Raw genomic sequence first — 17,457 nt, 5'->3', positions numbered from 1 at the left:
TGTTACTACAGTACTTCAAGTAAATATTGTGTTCTACTACTGCACAGGTTGTGTTATTAGGTTCGGAAGTAAAAACATGGCGGTGGTTGTTTTGGAAATTAAGTGTAAGGTGTAATATGTTTCACAGTTTAAATATAAGTTTTTGTTATTGTTTTTGTTGTGATTATCGAAATGAGTTAGCACCTTAGTTCTGTGCTTTCGCACCTCTGCCTAGGCCTCATGTGCCATACGAGAAGACTGTTAAACAAGACTGAGGACATTGAAGATACTAAAGACTGAGCTCAGGTTAGGCCAATTTAGAAAGTTCTTAATTTTTAATAATTTTCTTCAATCTTCTTATTTTAAGTGGCCACAGTTTATATTTATGCCGATTCATTACCGAATGATGCTGCCAACCCTTTTTAACAGATTTATTTAGAATTTCAGCCTGTCAGTTTAATGAAAATAAACGACTTGGTCTTCCTATATACCCAACAGTGTGCACCCTTATCTTAATAATTTACTTATTATTTTAAAGTTTAGTTGTTTTAAATTAACTACTGTTTTAAATTTATGTGGATGTTTTCATTGATAACATGTTTTATGAATTTACAGTTTCTATTTCTTCAGTTATTGGTTGTTTATTAGGGCGTATGGATATCAGTCGGATTCATTTTTACGATTAATTTAAAACATTAAATTTATCATTTAAATGTTTTATTAATAGTATTTTTTTTAGAGTGCAGATTACCTCAAAATTTTTGTACCAATAATAAAGTAATGGAAGTATTTATAAAAAACCACATGTTTATTTTCTAAGTCATATTTACTTACTTCATTTTATTTTTTTATCTTAGTGTATTGTTTGCCAAGTTGTGAGATAAATTTGGTGCTGCCTTGATTGTACAGCAGTTCATTGTTTAATATTATGTTTTATCACTAAAACAGTGTTATTATTTTTTATCACTGTTAATGTTAATTCAAAATTTAATAACTTCCTAATTGTGTCTGTAGAAGAATCAGTCAAATTTTCTTCTAAATTCTTGTTTGTAATAAAATTGACCTGTCTGTTATTTTATATTTTGTATTTCTATACAGCCTATCTATTGGATCTTGATTCTGAGTAACTACAAAATGCAAATAAGTTTTCTTTGTAAATGTCTATGATAAGTTGTAACATCTGTTCAGATGTTTTGCCCTTCTTTTTATAAAAAAACTTGTATAACCAGATTTACTACCTTTTCCCTGATGGCAAGAGTTCTAGAATTAAATAGTGAAAATCCTTGTTTCATTAGATACACCAAAGTTGTATTTGAACATATACGTGTGGTATAATTGTGCCAATAATTCCCTCCATTAAATCAAACAGGAGATGTAATTGAAAGGTGTGATAAAATATTATACTTACTGACACTATTTAGAAGTTTTAATTCAATTTTGGCTTGAATTTAAACATTTTAGTTAATATTTATTGTTATTAGTGTTCTTGGTATGGTATAAGTGTTGTTGTTTTTTATTTATGTTTTGTTATGGCTTTGTTTTATTTTATTCGTGCTCGTGTTGTGTATTAAACTCATCCTTGCCCATTACGGTGTAGTTCGCTTTATTGTCAGCTCAGTTGGTCCAGTCTTGTTTAAGACTATTTCGTTTTATACAGATAACATCGAATGATTAGTAGTACACAGATGGAAATGTCTCACGTGACATTTGCATCAGTGGCATCCTGACTAAGACAGAACAAGGCCGAGAGATGTCTTTGCCTGAGGTTTAGAAGATGTCTTCCGATAAAGCCCATCAGGGCTAGATATGGAGGAGGTGGTGTGGCGACCAAAATCATCACATAGCAGTTGTCTACCCCTACGAGGTCAGGATGTTAATTAAATATTTTTTAATTATGGTTTGAATTCACCCTAGTTTTATACTGTGGCATAAAACTAACAGATTGTCAGAGGATACTTGATATTGAATTTTTTAATCAAATTATTTCAACTTCGCATCCTAATCAGGATGAAATTTTATATAATACACCATTTAAAATACATTATTTTGGTGTCCCTGATAAAGATGCTGAAATTATAATAAAATTGAATATAGATTCAAATATATAAAAATCTTTAATGAAAGAATTCCTTTTATTTTAATAACCTCAGTATAAGGGTATGAATGTTTTAATAGCCCATCTTTTTACTAGTTATTAATTTCTGTGATTTTTTTTTGAGGGCAGATATAAATTATGATTATATTTTTTTTATGCATTTATCAGGTTTTATTTTACTGCACTACACAAATGGTTCACGAAGGTAATAGTGGTCCTGTTATATAGCATCCCCTCTCAGAGTTGTGGATATTAAATTTAACAATCATCTATTTTTTGAATACATTAGAGGATTTTCATCACCTCAATTATTTGCGTTAATACCTTGTTATTTGAAGATTTATTCTATTTACTATCATTGTTTTATTTAATTATCCCTATTAATTGTGGTTATACAAAAATAAAATATAAACAGTTCAAATTATATATAAATATATAATTATTTTCAATTTGGTTCATTATTTTGATAGTTAATTTATTAATTATGAACTTGAAAAATATTTCTAAATTTTATTTGTGTATTGAATCATTTGGCATCAGATCATCAAATGTCACACTTGACAGAAAAAAAAAAGCATTTGGAAAAATTAGCGACAAGCAATTCCAATATTAAGAGTAAGCATGATGACACTGAAGGTTTATTGACAAGTGTAAACCGATTTTATCATAGATTTGTTAAATTAAATTTGTGTTTAACCAGACTGTCGACTGATGAAAACCTTAAAATGGCAATGAGTCTGTAAAAAAATCTTTAAAATGCTAAGAAAAGAATCATTTATTGTATTTGTTGACCAGTATACACTTTGAAATAACACTTAAACATTATTAAATATAAAATGATTGTTTTTAAAAATAATGATTCTTTCTTCCTTGGAACTTTAATATATAATTAGCATCACTTTCTGTTGGAGTTACCTGTGGTGCTGTTATAGGGGCTTCTATTTAACTGAAGAAGATACTGGCTCTTTAGCTTTGAAAGAGAAAATTCCATTATTTTGAAAGCACTTTTCATATTTTATCCGTAGAGTAACATATTTTAATCACTCCTGATGTGATCTGTGTATTTTATATTACTTTCTATTGTAAAATAAAATATCTCTGTTTATTAACTTAGTTTTTATGGCTGCATCTAGTAAATTGGTTTCTCTCTTCAGAAATGTTGAAGGTAAAAACAAACTTGTTTAGAGAAGTTACGTATAAATTGATTTGTAAAATTGATATTTGAAATTAAAGATCCATAGGTCAAATTAAAAAAAGGATTGAAATTGTAATAATGTAGTGTTCGGCTAGTTAGATCACAGAAATAAGGTAACCCAAATACCAGCTGGAAACTTTTATCTAAATAAGTTTATTACAAATGAACATTTAAAAAAATGTATGTTATAAACAGAAATTAGATAGTAGGGAAGCCTATTTTATCAATGATGATAAAAAGCTTAATTGTTTAATAATGAAAAGGGATCAATATCCAACAGCCTCTTAAAATTTTTTTATTTTGTTCATGGGCGGGGATATTCCTTTGATTGGTTTAAAGTTCACAATATTTTTATCTTTCCTGAGGTAAATTTTTATTTATCAATTTTTTCAACTTTTTTTAAATATGCACAAGTCGTGTTATATACAATTTGCATTGGAAATTTTTGTATTTAGCTGTTTTTTTATTAGTTTTAAATGACAGCAGTTGAATTTTTAATGTTTAATTCCAAAAACACTTTTAAAAGCTCCAATTTTATAATTATTTATCAAATAATATATAATATTAGTGTTATTTGTTTTTTTTTCTGAATAACCCACCTTAGAGATACATCAAATTAATTATTACTTGTTGCGTATTCTGGCTTCTTTCCTTTTTTGCCGTTAAGCATTCAATTTTTCCGGCGTGGCTTTCTTTTGTTTTGGTTTTCCCCGCGTTTTGAGTTCGCTTATTCCTGGTTCATTGTTTTTATTTTTTTATATTTTGCTTCTGTTATTGGTTTCTTTTGGTTATACTTTGTTCTGTTAGATATTTTTGAATCAATATGAACTGTTTATTTTTTGTTTTTATAGAATTTAGGAATTAAAAAGTTTTGCTTTTTGATTGTTATTTATTCTGGAGAGATGACTGTAAAAGTTTATTCTTGTTTTTCTCATCGTATCTGTAAGCTATTTTATTGTAATTACGGATCTTTGTTGGAATTAGTTTTTTTTTTTTAATTTTAACGTAAATTTTCTTAATTATATTTTTCCCGTCCTTTTTTCTATATTATCCGTTATTCCTTTGGGTAATTATGAATTAACGCCACCGCAGCTACAGCTTTATTTAAAAACAAAAGTAGTTAATCGGATTTCGGTGGAAAATGGGCCGATATAGAGTTTAACATAAATAAATAAATAAATATTTATTTTATAAATATAATTTAAATTAATTTAATTTAACAGTAATTACAATTATTTATTATTTAAATAATCAAATTGCAATAATTACTGAATTTATTAAATAAATACTCAAAAAATTACGGTGTTAATTAGTCAAGGTTAGCGAGCGTAGGTTAAGTTTGGTTAAATTATATTTATAAAATAAATAAATATAAATAACCATTTATATTCTATATCGGCCCATTTTCCACCGAAATCCGATTGACTACTTAGTTTTTAAATAAAGCTGTAGCTGCGGTGGCGTTAATACGTAATTACCTTCCTTTGTTATTTATTGTTAAAATTTCCACTGCATACAAGGCTTCTAGTTTTCCTACTGTGTTTTCATTTTTAATTTTGGCGTTCCAAGTGTGATTCTTTTACTGTATGTCTTAAGATATTTGGAATGCAGGTTTGATCTGTTATGGATTTGATTGCTCGCTTGTACAGTGCATTCCGGCTGATCCATTTTGCTAAATATTTAAAATGTTTTATTATTTCAGTATTGTGATCATTGATTTCTAGATTCTTCTATATGTTGTTAAAGTTGGTCGTGATTTTATTTTTTTTAATTTCTTACTTTTTTGTAAGTTTTAAAATTTACTCAGCGCCTACTTGGATGATTGTTTAACATTAAAATTTGCCATTTAATCTTTGTTTTCCGAAACCGTTCACCAGATATAAATATGATTGCAGCATGTGCGACTAATATCTCAGTAGTTAAGACTGAGGCATTCTCCCTCGTACATTCCAATTATTGCGTTATCGTATAAGCTATCACTTGTCTGGCGCCGTGGCATGCCGATGATACGCGATAAAAATTTTATTGAATCTTTGTTATTGATGTTTAATAACGATAATATCATTAATGGTTCACGCGAATATTCGGTTCAGTGAAAAAAAGTATTTCTTATATGTTATCTTGTTACTCCGTACGGTTGTGTTGTATGCAGTTTTGTAATTCAGTTTTATTTTCATTAATTTTAATTTACCATTCGGTTTTGTGCCAATCGGGAGTTTAACAATGAGCGATTCTGTCGTGAAACATAAACCGCAAACACTTTTAAACAGCTCTGAAAACAAAAAAAAAATAATCAACAACGTATATATAACCTTAAAATAAGGTAACCCTGAAATTGTAGTCGGAAACATTGCTCGGAAAGCAAGTAGTGCAACAGGCGTTACCTAAAGTACAATTTTTAATATAATAAAGAAAAACAAAATTGATGGTAAAGCATGTTAGCCCTTAAAAGACTCGAAAGCGTTTGAAAACGATTGAAATTTAGTTTACTAAAACCCCTGTCAGAAAAAAGTTTTTTCGTTTTTTGTTTCGATAACGTGTTTCCTAACTTGAACAAAATATTAAATGCCGTGAATATCGATTCTGAACTGCTGAATTTTTTTAGAAGTACATTACATCCTGTTTTGAAATCAATGAATTTTTGTTTCATTAACAGAAAAAATAATACTTGATTGATTTATTCAATGCGAAGTTATTACTTCGTGGCGTAGGGAATATTTAAGAAAAATTAAGCGATTTCGTGAAGAGAATAAGACAATTTATTATCTAGATGAAACGTTGGTTAATGTGGAACACATACAGAAAAAGGTATGGATGGATAAAGAAACAAAAAGCGCAGAAACACTTTTGTGAAAGGTTTGTTAACCGGGATGAAAACTCCGGCTGGAAAAGGTTGATTAATAGTAACGCACGTAGGAAGTAAAAACGGGGTTTTGAACGGTGGTTAGTGGTTATTTGAGTTCAGTTCTTGTTAAGAGTATCACAATGAAATGAATGGTTACAATTTTCTGCAGTGATTTAAAATAATTGTCGAAATTGTTATTGAAGAATGCGTCATAGTATTGGATAATGCGCGGTACGATTGCCTGATAACTGAAAAAAAATTCGAACCGAAGATCGGAAATTTCCGCATGGTTAGAATCAAAGAAAATCACTTACACCGAAGACAGAGTGTAACTTATAAGATTAGTAAAGTAAGATAAAAAAATATATATTCATTATAAAGTAGGTGAAATAGTAAAATTAAAAATTTGTGTTGTGTTGCGTCGTACTCCTCCATACTATTGCAATTTTAACCCGATAGAATTGATTTGGGCACAAGTCAAAGACTCTGAGAGTAATAATACAAAATTTAAGTTGTGTTGTAAAACATTTATCGATTGAAATTGTTAATAGAGTAGATTCATCAAATGATTGGAAAAAGGGCATTCAACGTGTAATTAAAGAAGAAAAAAAAGCATGCTAGCGAGCAGGCAGTTTGTGTGAAAATATTATTGAAGATATTGTGATAAATTTGAGAACCAATGACAGTAGTTCAACAGACAGTAGCTTATCGGTTAATGAAGAAATAGACTGAGGAAACAGATATTTTTTCGTTTTACTTGATGCATCAAAAATCTTAACTAGAATTCTGTACAGAAGAATTGAGAGGAGAGTGGAAGAAGTGTTAAGAGAAGACCAATTTGGTTTTAGGAAAAGTATAGGGACAAGAGAAGTAATTTTAGTACTCAGATTATTAGTAGAAGGAAGATTAAAGAAAAACAAACCAACATACGTGATATTTATAGACTTAGAAAAGGAATTTGATAACGTAGACTGGAATAAAATGTTCAGCATTTTAAAAAGTTTAGGGTTCAGTTATAGAGATAGAAGAACACTTGTTAACATTACAGGAACCGAACTGCAACAGTAATAATCGAAGAGCATAACAAAGAAGTAGTGGTAAAAAATGGAGTCCGACAAGGATATTCCCTATCCCCATTACTTTTAAAACTTTACATAGAACTAGCACTTAATGAGGTAAAAGAACAATTTAGATCCGAAGTAACTGTGTAGGTGAAAAGATAAAGATGCTACGATTTGTTGATGATGTAGTAGTTCTAGCTAGATATTCTAATTAGAAGAAACAATGAATGGCATGGATGAAGTCCTTCGCAAGAAAATAAATAAGAACAAAACGAAAGTAATGAAATGTAGTAGAAATATTGTAGATGGACCACTGAATATAAAAATAGGAAGAGAAAAGATTACGGAAGTAGAAGAATTTTGTCATTTGGGAAGTAGAATTATTAAAGATGGACGAAGTAGGAGCGATATAAAATGCCGAATAGCAAGGACAAAACGAGCTTTCAGTCAGAAATATAATTTGCTTACATCAAAAATTAATTTAAACATCAGGAAAGCATTTTTGAGCGTATGTGTTTGGAGCATAGCTTTATATGGAAGTGAAACTTTAACGATTGGAGTTCCTGAAAAGAAAATACGCTTTTGAAATGCGGTGGTATAGGAGAATGTTAAAAGTCAGGTGAGTTGATAAAGTGACAAATGAAAAGTTGTTGCGGCAAACCGATGATGAAAGAAGCATTTGGAAAAAATATAGTTAAAAAAAGAAACAGAGATATAGGCCACATCTTAAGGCATCCTGGAATAGTCGCTATTGGAGGGACAGATAGATGGGAACGGTTGTGCAGGCAGGCAACTATTGAAATATGTAAAACAAATTGTTAGGGATGTAGGATGTAGGGGGTATACCGAAATGAAACGACTGGAACTAGATAGGGAATCTTGGAGAGTTGCATCAAACCAGACAAATGACTGAAGACAAAAAAAATATTTGATGAGATTTTAATATAGCAGTACGTACATGCTTAAAATTTTTATTTTTAAGATAAATATATAATTTTATCACAATTTTCTAATTTTTGTATTACAAGTTATTTTTAGTTTAGTTTTATGTTAAAAGTGAAGAGAATCGATTTTTTCTCGGATGGATTGCGCTAAAGTAAATTAGAATCATCTTAATGTTTATGTTTTGGTTTGTTGCACGGTTTCGTGAGACAAATTATAGTTTTAGATTTTAAGGTAAATAATTTTTTCTTTAGAATTTTATTTATTGATATCAGTAATCATTATCATAACTTTTTTTTATACATTTTTTTCAATCATCTTGTGCCTGAAAACCTGGTACCTTTTCGTTACTGCTTCATTCAGAAATATTACCTTATTTTCAGTCGCATTAACATCTTGCTATTTTTGGTTGTACTATTAGGTATGGTAGCCGTATGACCGGAGGCGTGGCTTCGTTCCGCCGATGGCGGTCCTGATTGTGACTTGGTAATGCTCCATGATGTGATTGGGTGGGGGTGCAGGGTTTGTCCCCGGCTCCTGCGCGGACCGGAATGAGGTTACATTCCCCTAGTGTGGTGACCTAATTTGGTCGACTTATTTGGGTGCAAGTCTGAATTTCTATTTTGTGTAAAACACAATTTTGATCGGTATGCGTGTAACACTGATTTGATTTACAACTCGTTCGTTTTCTGAGGCATTCACACTCACGAACGGTGCAGTCAATTTTGGACTAGGCGCGGGTCCGCGGTTTCGGTTAGTTAGTTTGAGGGAATCGTGTTAGGTTGGATGTGAAGATGTCCGTTTGAGGCCTACGTGAAGGCAAAATTTTATTTGTATTTTACTGATGCAAATGTCTGCCGAGGCATTTACATCGGTGGCATCCCGACCGAGGCCTGGCTGATGACTGTGAGATGTAATCAGTTAGAGGGTCTAAAGACGACCTACGGTAAAGCCCCTCAGGGCTTAGAACGGAGGGAGCGGTGTGGCGACCGGTAACGTCATAAGGTGGGTATCTTTCCCCTACTGGGTTTGTATGTGCTATTATCGGTAAGTTACTGAAGTATATCCTCCATAAATGTGAATTTTTTTTTTTTGCTTGATGATAATGCCTCATAAGCTTGAAGCTTATGCGTGGGATATGGAAAATGGATTTTTGTAGCGTACGAAAATGATATGCCTGATCGGGATTCGAACCCGGAACCTCCGGATTAAACACTGAGACGCTACCACTTCGCCACGGGGATAGGCATTGTTTTTTTATTATTTTTTCAATGTTAATCTTGCATTTCAAGTTTTATTTCTGTATCGAATACGTTATTATTGACAATTAAAAAGCCTACATCGTTATTAATATTATTACTATTGCTTATATTTTTGGAAGAAATTGTATTCACCTGTCCTGAATTTTTGTTTATCGTTTTAATACTGTTTATTGAAGAAAACACAGTATAAAATGTTACAATATATATTTATTTACAAATATGTACTGTGTGGTCTATTAAGCTACAAATCCTGCTATCTTGTCTTATTTTTTATTTTTAGTTCGGTTTTGGAGAGGAACGATTAGTGGTTGATATTATATCTAGTGTTCTCTATTAGTAACCGTCATCCAAACAGATGCTAAATTTATGGGATGTTTGTTAGCATCTGTTGGTTTACATCCTTTCATATATTGATCTTATTATAATATAGTAAATACTCTTCTAATCGATGATTAATTAAAATTTAAAAAATCAGTCGTTACAAAATTATACGAGTAATCGTTTTTTTTACCCAGGAATATTGTTTTTTTTTAGGTAGATAATTTTCAATATGCAATCGAAAAATTTGAGTACCATTCAGTATTTATAGAGATCATGTATCGAGCTGGAACTAGTGTATACTTAGTTCAAAATTTATTAAGAGATATAGTCCAGTCAGTGGGAAAAAGGTCGATTTTTGAGGAAAATTAGTGGAGTTTAGGGAAATACATGGGGTTGTAAATTAGAGTAAGCATAACTTGTTTATATACGACTGGACGAAATTGTGGCCGTTCAAAGGTGGTGAAAATAGGTTTTTCAATTTTGAAAGCGAAGACGAAAACATTGTGATTAAAAGTGTTAGTCATATGCAGAATCTATAATTTAAGCTCTTAAACGTTGAATTTCGTTAATTAGTTGCAAAAAGCTTAAAAACCAATAAAATGGCAGTTTTTTTTTGTAAAAATAACTTTTTTACTATTTTTATTGTTTTAAAAGTTAGAAGAGTGTGGTAAGTACATAAAAGCCGAGTATATGTGAAATAATTTGTAAAAACTGTTAGCGCAGTAGTTTTTTCAAGATACCCCAGATTAAAAAAATAATGGTCTCGGTCCGTCCGAAATTCGCGAGATAGAGCGATTTTTCGCACTCCGTCGATTTCAAGGTACGAATTCAGTTTTATTCGCGCGCGACTGTCGCGAACCGCTTCCCCCTCCCCTACTACCGCGCGAGCACGCTCTATTTTTCGCTCATTTTTTCGAAGAAGTTTAAACAAGTTTTACATTAAGTTTTGGTCTAAAATTTTTTACCGTTTGAAAATTCAAGTCTTGAAGAATAGATTGCATTTGAAATGGGCACGAAAAAATGCTTAAAAGCCAAAATAATTACAGTCGTCTGAAGAGTTTTTATAAACAAATAATAATATCTCAACTACGAATAAACCAATTTTCTTGTGTAATCACTCATTCAGTTTGGGATTCCAAGAAATAACCTAGTAAAAAAGTTATTTTTGCAATAAATATTGGCTTTATAAAAAAGGGCCATTTTTAACGGTTTTTTGGGTTTTTTTTTGCAGTTACTAATTAACGAAATTCAACGTTTAAGGGCTTAAATTATAGGTACTTCAGATATCTGCTAATTTTATTCACCTTTTCGCCTAGGAAGTTTAGCTTGGCCTACAAAATTGGTAAACCGATTTTCACCACCTTTGAACGGCCAGTAATCATTGTCAGTAATACCTGACAATGATTCCCGGAGGCTAAACAGGGAAAATTTTCATGGACTAGTTGGATCACTTGCCTATTGTGGTAAGGGTGCAATGGCAGCAATCAATTACAAACAAAAATTGTTTGTTGTTTCCGGTACCGAAGCTGAAGTGGTTGCGGTTGATATAGTAACGTACGTATATGCGTTGGAAAATTTGACACGGAGCTCAGCTTTGCATTGGAAAAGTGTCATGATGAAAAAAAAGTTGTGTATGATTTGTGAAACAGCTGGGGGAAATCGATTAAATAGGGGGAATATTAAAGAATCCGGGAAGCAGAAGAATGTTTTGCTTTTTAAATTTATACAGACAGGTTAATACTGAACGAATGGGATTTAAATGTGCAGGGGTAATTACAGCAGGAGAATGGGTACAGTATTTCCTGGTTTGCTATCCGTGGGAAGGAGGATCGGTTCCAGTTGCATGTGCGTGTCGTTTAGGATGGTTGAAATATTGGATTCTCCAATTTATATCGTATAATTAAGTGTGGTTTTGCAGAAACAAAAGAAAATAAAGCCCCGGGCTAGACGGGATACCCTTTTAATTTTACAAAGTGGCGCCTAAAGATTTCGGCAAAATGTTGGTTAAATTTTCTAAAATATTTAGTCACAGATCAAGTTTCGAGTAATTTTTCGGAAGGAACTATTTTTTTATTGATGTGATAAAAAAGTGCCAATTCATCGGGATAACTTTTCTTTATTTTTTATTTGTCCAATGTTCATGTTTGTTATCTATATTTTTGTAATTCCATGCTTTATTTGGATTTTCTTATTAAACAGGTTAGTTTTTACGTGTTAGATTTGTTTTAATGGATTTACGAGGTGTGTGAGAAAAGTAATGAGATTGGTAACACTGCGAGCGATCTGGCAACGCTGTGTCTACCGGTCTGTGCTAGACCGTTTATTAGTTCATCCCTTCCACATGCTCAGTATGAGTTTCAACTCCGTTCAGCCAACGCATTATTTTTGACAGCGCCATCAGTGAAGTTTTGTTTTTGTTGTGTGTTACGAAAATGGAGCATCGGAATTTAGAGCAACGTTGTGCAATCAAGTTGTGTTAAACTTGGGGAATCCGCGAGTGTGATCTTTGAAAAGTTGAGACAAGCCTATGGTAAATATTGGTTATCAAGAGCACAAGTTTTCCGCTGGCACAAATCATTTTTGAAAGGCCGAGAACTCGTTGAAGATCAACCTCGCTCAGGGAGACCTTCGACTTCAAAATCTGACGAAAACGTTGAGCGTGTGAGGGTTATTGTGAGATCGGTCTGATCTCACAATAACCCTCACACGACGGTCTGTCGTTTAACAATAAGGATGATGAGTGAATAGTCAATTTTAAACACTTTCACCGTATATCAAATTTTGACAGACGATTTGGACATGCGAAAGGTTTGTGAGAAATCGGTGCCGAAAAACCTCACAACGGAACAGAAGGACGATCGAAGAAACGTGTGCGTTGATCTTCTTGAGAGGATTGACAATGATAAAGAATTCTTCAATCGTGTGATCACAGGTGATGAATCCTGGAGATTTGAGTACGATCCTGAAACAAAGCTGCAAAGCGAAGAGTGGCACACTCCTCGACCGAAAAATATCGAATGAGTAAATCAAATATCAAAACCGTGCTGATTTGCTTTTTTGGCAGTAGGGGTATCGTGCATAAAGAATTTGTTCCTCCAGGACAAACGGTCAACCAAGTGTTTTACAAAGGTGTCCTTGAAAGGCTCAGGAAAAGAGTGATTTGCGTGAGACCAGACATTGCAGACAAGTGGATGCTTCGTCACGACAATGCTCCGTGTCACACGGCCATTTCCATTAGGGAATTTTTGACCTCAAAACGCATTCCTACGGTTCCTCAAACCCCCTATTCACCTGATTTGAGTCCTTGTGACTTTTTCCTTTTCCCGAAATTCAAATGTGTCTTGAAAGGAAGTCATTTTGGAGCTCTCGAGAACATTCAAAAGACTATGACCGACCAGTTAAAATAAAAGCTCTACCAGTTGAAGCCTTCCAGCGCTGCTACCAGGAGTGGGAACGACTCCGCCGGTGTATAGCTGCCCAAAGGAACTACTTTGATAGGGATAATATTGTTGTTTGAAAAAAATAAAAACTTTGGTAATTAAAAAGTCAGTCTCATTACTTTTCTCACACACCTCGTATTTTTCATTACATGTATGACCATACATAATTTATTTTTTATTTGAATTTTATTACTAATGATAAAAATATTTTAATTAGTTATTTTACATATATATTTATTTTTTAAGTTTTATACTGATTGTTTTTGTTTTTATAATTTTTTTTCTATATTGCATGGTTTTTTGTTAATTCAGTTAATTATTAACAATCGGATCGGTATTTGCTTTAAAAATATAAATTTTTAGATTCTTACGTAATGTAAAATTTTATATTCCATAATAAATCTTATGTCTACAATAATGTTTTATATGTATCGGCTAATATTATGACAACGTCGTTGTTGATGAAGCTTTCTCTGTGATCGATCCACAAACGCATTCACACTTTATTACAATATAATTTGAATGTTGTTGCTTTCACAATTCTACTTGTCTACCTTTATTACTCGTAGTTTTTGAATTCTTATTAACAACATATCATGATGGTTCTGTTAACCTCGTTTGTAATTCTTATTCATGAATATTGTTATTTTTCAATATGCACGATGATGATTGTTCCGGTATATTTAAACCCTTACGCATAAATATATTATTACTATTTCTAGTTTTCCTGGAAACCTTAATTGTTATATGACCTGCTCATATGATATAAGTTACATATATAAATCATTTTCCTATTTCCAGTATAATTTTTTTGCAGTGCTGCTGAAATATTAATATGTATATTGCTGCTGGAATATGTTAGTATTATATTTATACATCCCAGCATATTAATAGGTATGATTAACAACTTCTGTGGTATGTACTCTGATGAAAAAACAGGATTGTACGATTATTTTGTTGCCACATGCTTCATGCCTTCGGGCGCGACGATAACCGGTACCATGTCACGGAGATAATATACGTCAGTGTTATACGCCCATACCCACACACTCCCCCCACCATGCTGAGCGCCCAGCACCCCACCACGCGCTGGCGGCTATATAATCAGCGATACGAAAAGGCGAAAGCATTTGCTGTCTGACCACCACCAAGAGATGAAGAAGAAGGAAGAAGTTTGCTTCCTTCTTCTTCCCGGCAAATGTCAACATTCTCGCCGAGGGAGCCGCTGGGCGCGGACGCCACATTTCGCTCCAGCCTGCTGTGTTACAAGCGCCCTGGCCGGCGGCCCGATCAACGGGCCTGCCAGCAAGAGCGGGCTCAACTTGGAATTACCCCTGGAGCAGTAGGCCTGGCTGGCCGGTTAGCACAAGGTCCGATAGCGCCACTTGGCGTAACGGTGAAGACAGAGCCGGAAGAGCGCCGCTCGGGGAGAAACATCTCGGTCGCATCAAAGAAAGAAGATCGACGCCGACCCAACACTGCGGGGATCCGCGAGCCACCACACCTCTCTGAAGCGGAGACCCAACGTTGAGGGGAAGCACGGTTGGATTCCAATGGACGAACCGCAACTTCTCGATTATAACCCGTCAAGCCGAGCCGACATCGTCAGAAACCAGTGCCCGGACTCAACAGCCCTTTTCAGGGCAACCACATCGTTCATAAGGTGCCACATGCCATCAGAGCAGTGTAGCGACAATTCATAATTTACAAAATTTAGTTTATAATGACCTTTGTGTGAAAGACAGACATTAGGATTGTAATTTTATTTATGAAAAATCCTTAGATTTTATTCTTTTATTGAAAAGATGGAAAGATGAAATGTAAATTTAGCCCTTCATGCACCATATTTCGGAAATACGAAGTACTTAGTCTTTCTTGTGATTGTGATGCATGTAAAGCACCTGAAGTGCAAAAGTTAGCAGTTTTAGATTTTTATAGAATAATGGTACTTATTTTATTCAGCAGTTTCTGCGGTAACTAGAGTGAAGTTTTAACGTGTACAGCTGAATATATTTTAATTTCAGAGGAATTGCAAGGTCTTATATAATAATATGCAGTGGTATATTCGACTTGCCTTAAGACCTTGACAAGAAACTACTTTGCACCTCATTTTTTTTTATTGTCTTTCCATAAGGTGCTTGGTATTTTTGCAGTAGGCGTATATGAAATGATTTTTGTCTTGTGTCAGGTCATCTACAGCTGTTTTAGTAGTGACATCTAATAAACAGATAACTTATTACACAATTTAAGAGAGTTTATCTCATAAATAACACTGGCCTAAATATTTAACATGCATGATTTTACTTTCTTGCTTATGATTAATATAAAAACAACAACATTATATACGAGTATTTTATAAAATGTATGATATTACTGACTGTTATATCAAAATGTTGTAAAACATATTTGGTAAGTTTTTCTGGGCCATTTCATTTATTTACCGTGTACATAATGATTAATTTATTTACACAGTAATTTTGTATGGTGTGATTAATTAAAATTTACGTTATTTTGTTGTTAAATCTTATTATTTATCATCAACATTTTTTTATTATTCTTTTTAAAAAAAGTTTTCAGTATTAGAAACTTAATATCTTCTGCGTATGGAGATTAGGATTATGCTAGTGATGTTCGGAATGAATTTATTATAAGCTGTTTTAATTTGAGTTGATAATGTGTTTTATGTAGACAATCAGAATTGTTGTCATCACAAGTCTGCAAACAATTCTGAAATACAAAGCAATTCTGAATTACATTTAACAAAAATAATTGTTTAATTTTGGAGAATATTAACATTTTATTTTTTTTGAAGAAGTTAAATTTGATGTTTGTTATTAAAACAAACATATAACTATTAAAAACATATATAACATATATTAAATTTTAAAAAAATTAGGGTTTAAATACAGAGTTAGAAGAACAATTGCTAACATTTACAGGGACCAAACAGCATTTTTGAAATTTATATGTTGCTATACATTTTTATTATTAATTCCTTTTATATTTGGAATGAAAATTTACAAACTTGAGTTTTGTGAAAATGTTCCATTATGATTGTCACACTTCAGTTTTTTGTTGTAGTTTACATAATATGAGTATTATACTAATGAATATAATATTGTTACAATTAACTGTTAACTTATTATTGTTAACAGTAATAATTGAAGAACATAAGAAAGAAGCTGTAATAAGAAAGGGGGTCCAACAAGGATGTTCCCTATCCCCGTTACTTTTTAATCTTTACATAGAACTAGCAGTTAATGATGTTAAAGAACAATTTAGATTCAGAGTAACAGTACAAGGTGAAAAGATAAAGATGCTACGATTTGCTGATGATATAGTAATTCTAGCCGACAGTAAAAAGCATTTAGAAAAAACAATGAACGGCATGGATGAAGTTCTACGCAAGAACTAACGCATGAAAATAAACAAGAACAAAACGAAAGTAATGAAATGTAGTAGAAATAACAAAGATGGACCACTGAATGTGAAAATAGGAGGAGAAAAGATTATGGAGGTAGAAGAATTTTGTCATTTGGGAAGTAGAATTACTAAAGATGGACGAAGCAGGAGCGATATATAAAATGCCGAATAGCACAAGCGAAACGAGCCTTCAGTCAGAAATATGTGAGTTTACATCAAAAATTAATTTAAATGTCAGGAAAAGATTTTTGAAAGTATATGTTTGGAGTATCGCTTTATATGGAAGTGAAACTTGGATGATCGGAGTATCTGAGAAGAAAAGATTAGAAGCTTTTGAAATGGGGTGCTATAGGAGAATATTAAAAATCAGATGGGTGGATGAAGTGACAAATGAAGAGGTGTTGTCTCTTCAATAGATGAAGAAAGAAGCATTTGGAAAATGTAGCTAAAAGAAGAGACAGACTTAGAGGCTACATATTAAGGCATCCTGGAATAGTCACTTTAAAATTGGAGGGACAGGTAGAAGGAAAAAATTGTGCAGGCAGGCAACATTTGGAATATGTAAAACAAATTGTTAGGGATGTAGGATGTAGGGGGTATACTGTAATGAAACGACTAGCACTAGATAGGGAATCTTGGAGAGCTGCATCAAACCAGTCAAACGACTGAAGACAAAAAAAAATAACTACTAAGTAGGTTTCTTCTGAGTGGGTTTTCTATTAAATTTACAACATAATTTATTCATTCGTATTAATGATAAATTGTAATTAATTGTTAAAAAAGGTTTTTAAAATTTTTGAATTTATATGTGCTATACATTTTTATTATTAATTCCTTTTATATTTGGAGTGAAAATTTACAAAATTGAGTTGTGTGAAAATGTTCCATTATGAT

At 32.5% G+C, this 17,457-nt stretch overlaps 1 protein-coding gene across 1 annotated transcript in view; it reads left to right on the top strand.

The window, feature by feature from the left end:
* The first annotated feature begins 74 nt into the window (after positions 1-74).
* The window catches only part of LOC142328886 (basic helix-loop-helix ARNT-like protein 1), a 508,528-nt gene continuing 491,145 nt past the window's right edge, over positions 75-17,457 (top strand). The window contains exon 1 of the mRNA XM_075373021.1: positions 75-285. The gene's annotated coding sequence lies outside the window, so the exon portion shown is untranslated. The remainder of the gene's footprint in view (positions 286-17,457) is intronic.

The sequence above is a fragment of the Lycorma delicatula genome, chromosome 8 (genome assembly GCF_047948215.1).
Source record: "Lycorma delicatula isolate Av1 chromosome 8, ASM4794821v1, whole genome shotgun sequence".
Classification (NCBI taxonomy): Eukaryota; Metazoa; Arthropoda; class Insecta; order Hemiptera; family Fulgoridae; genus Lycorma; species Lycorma delicatula.
The sequence above is the reverse complement of the archived record's forward strand: the minus strand, read 5'-3'. Positions and strand labels throughout refer to the sequence as shown.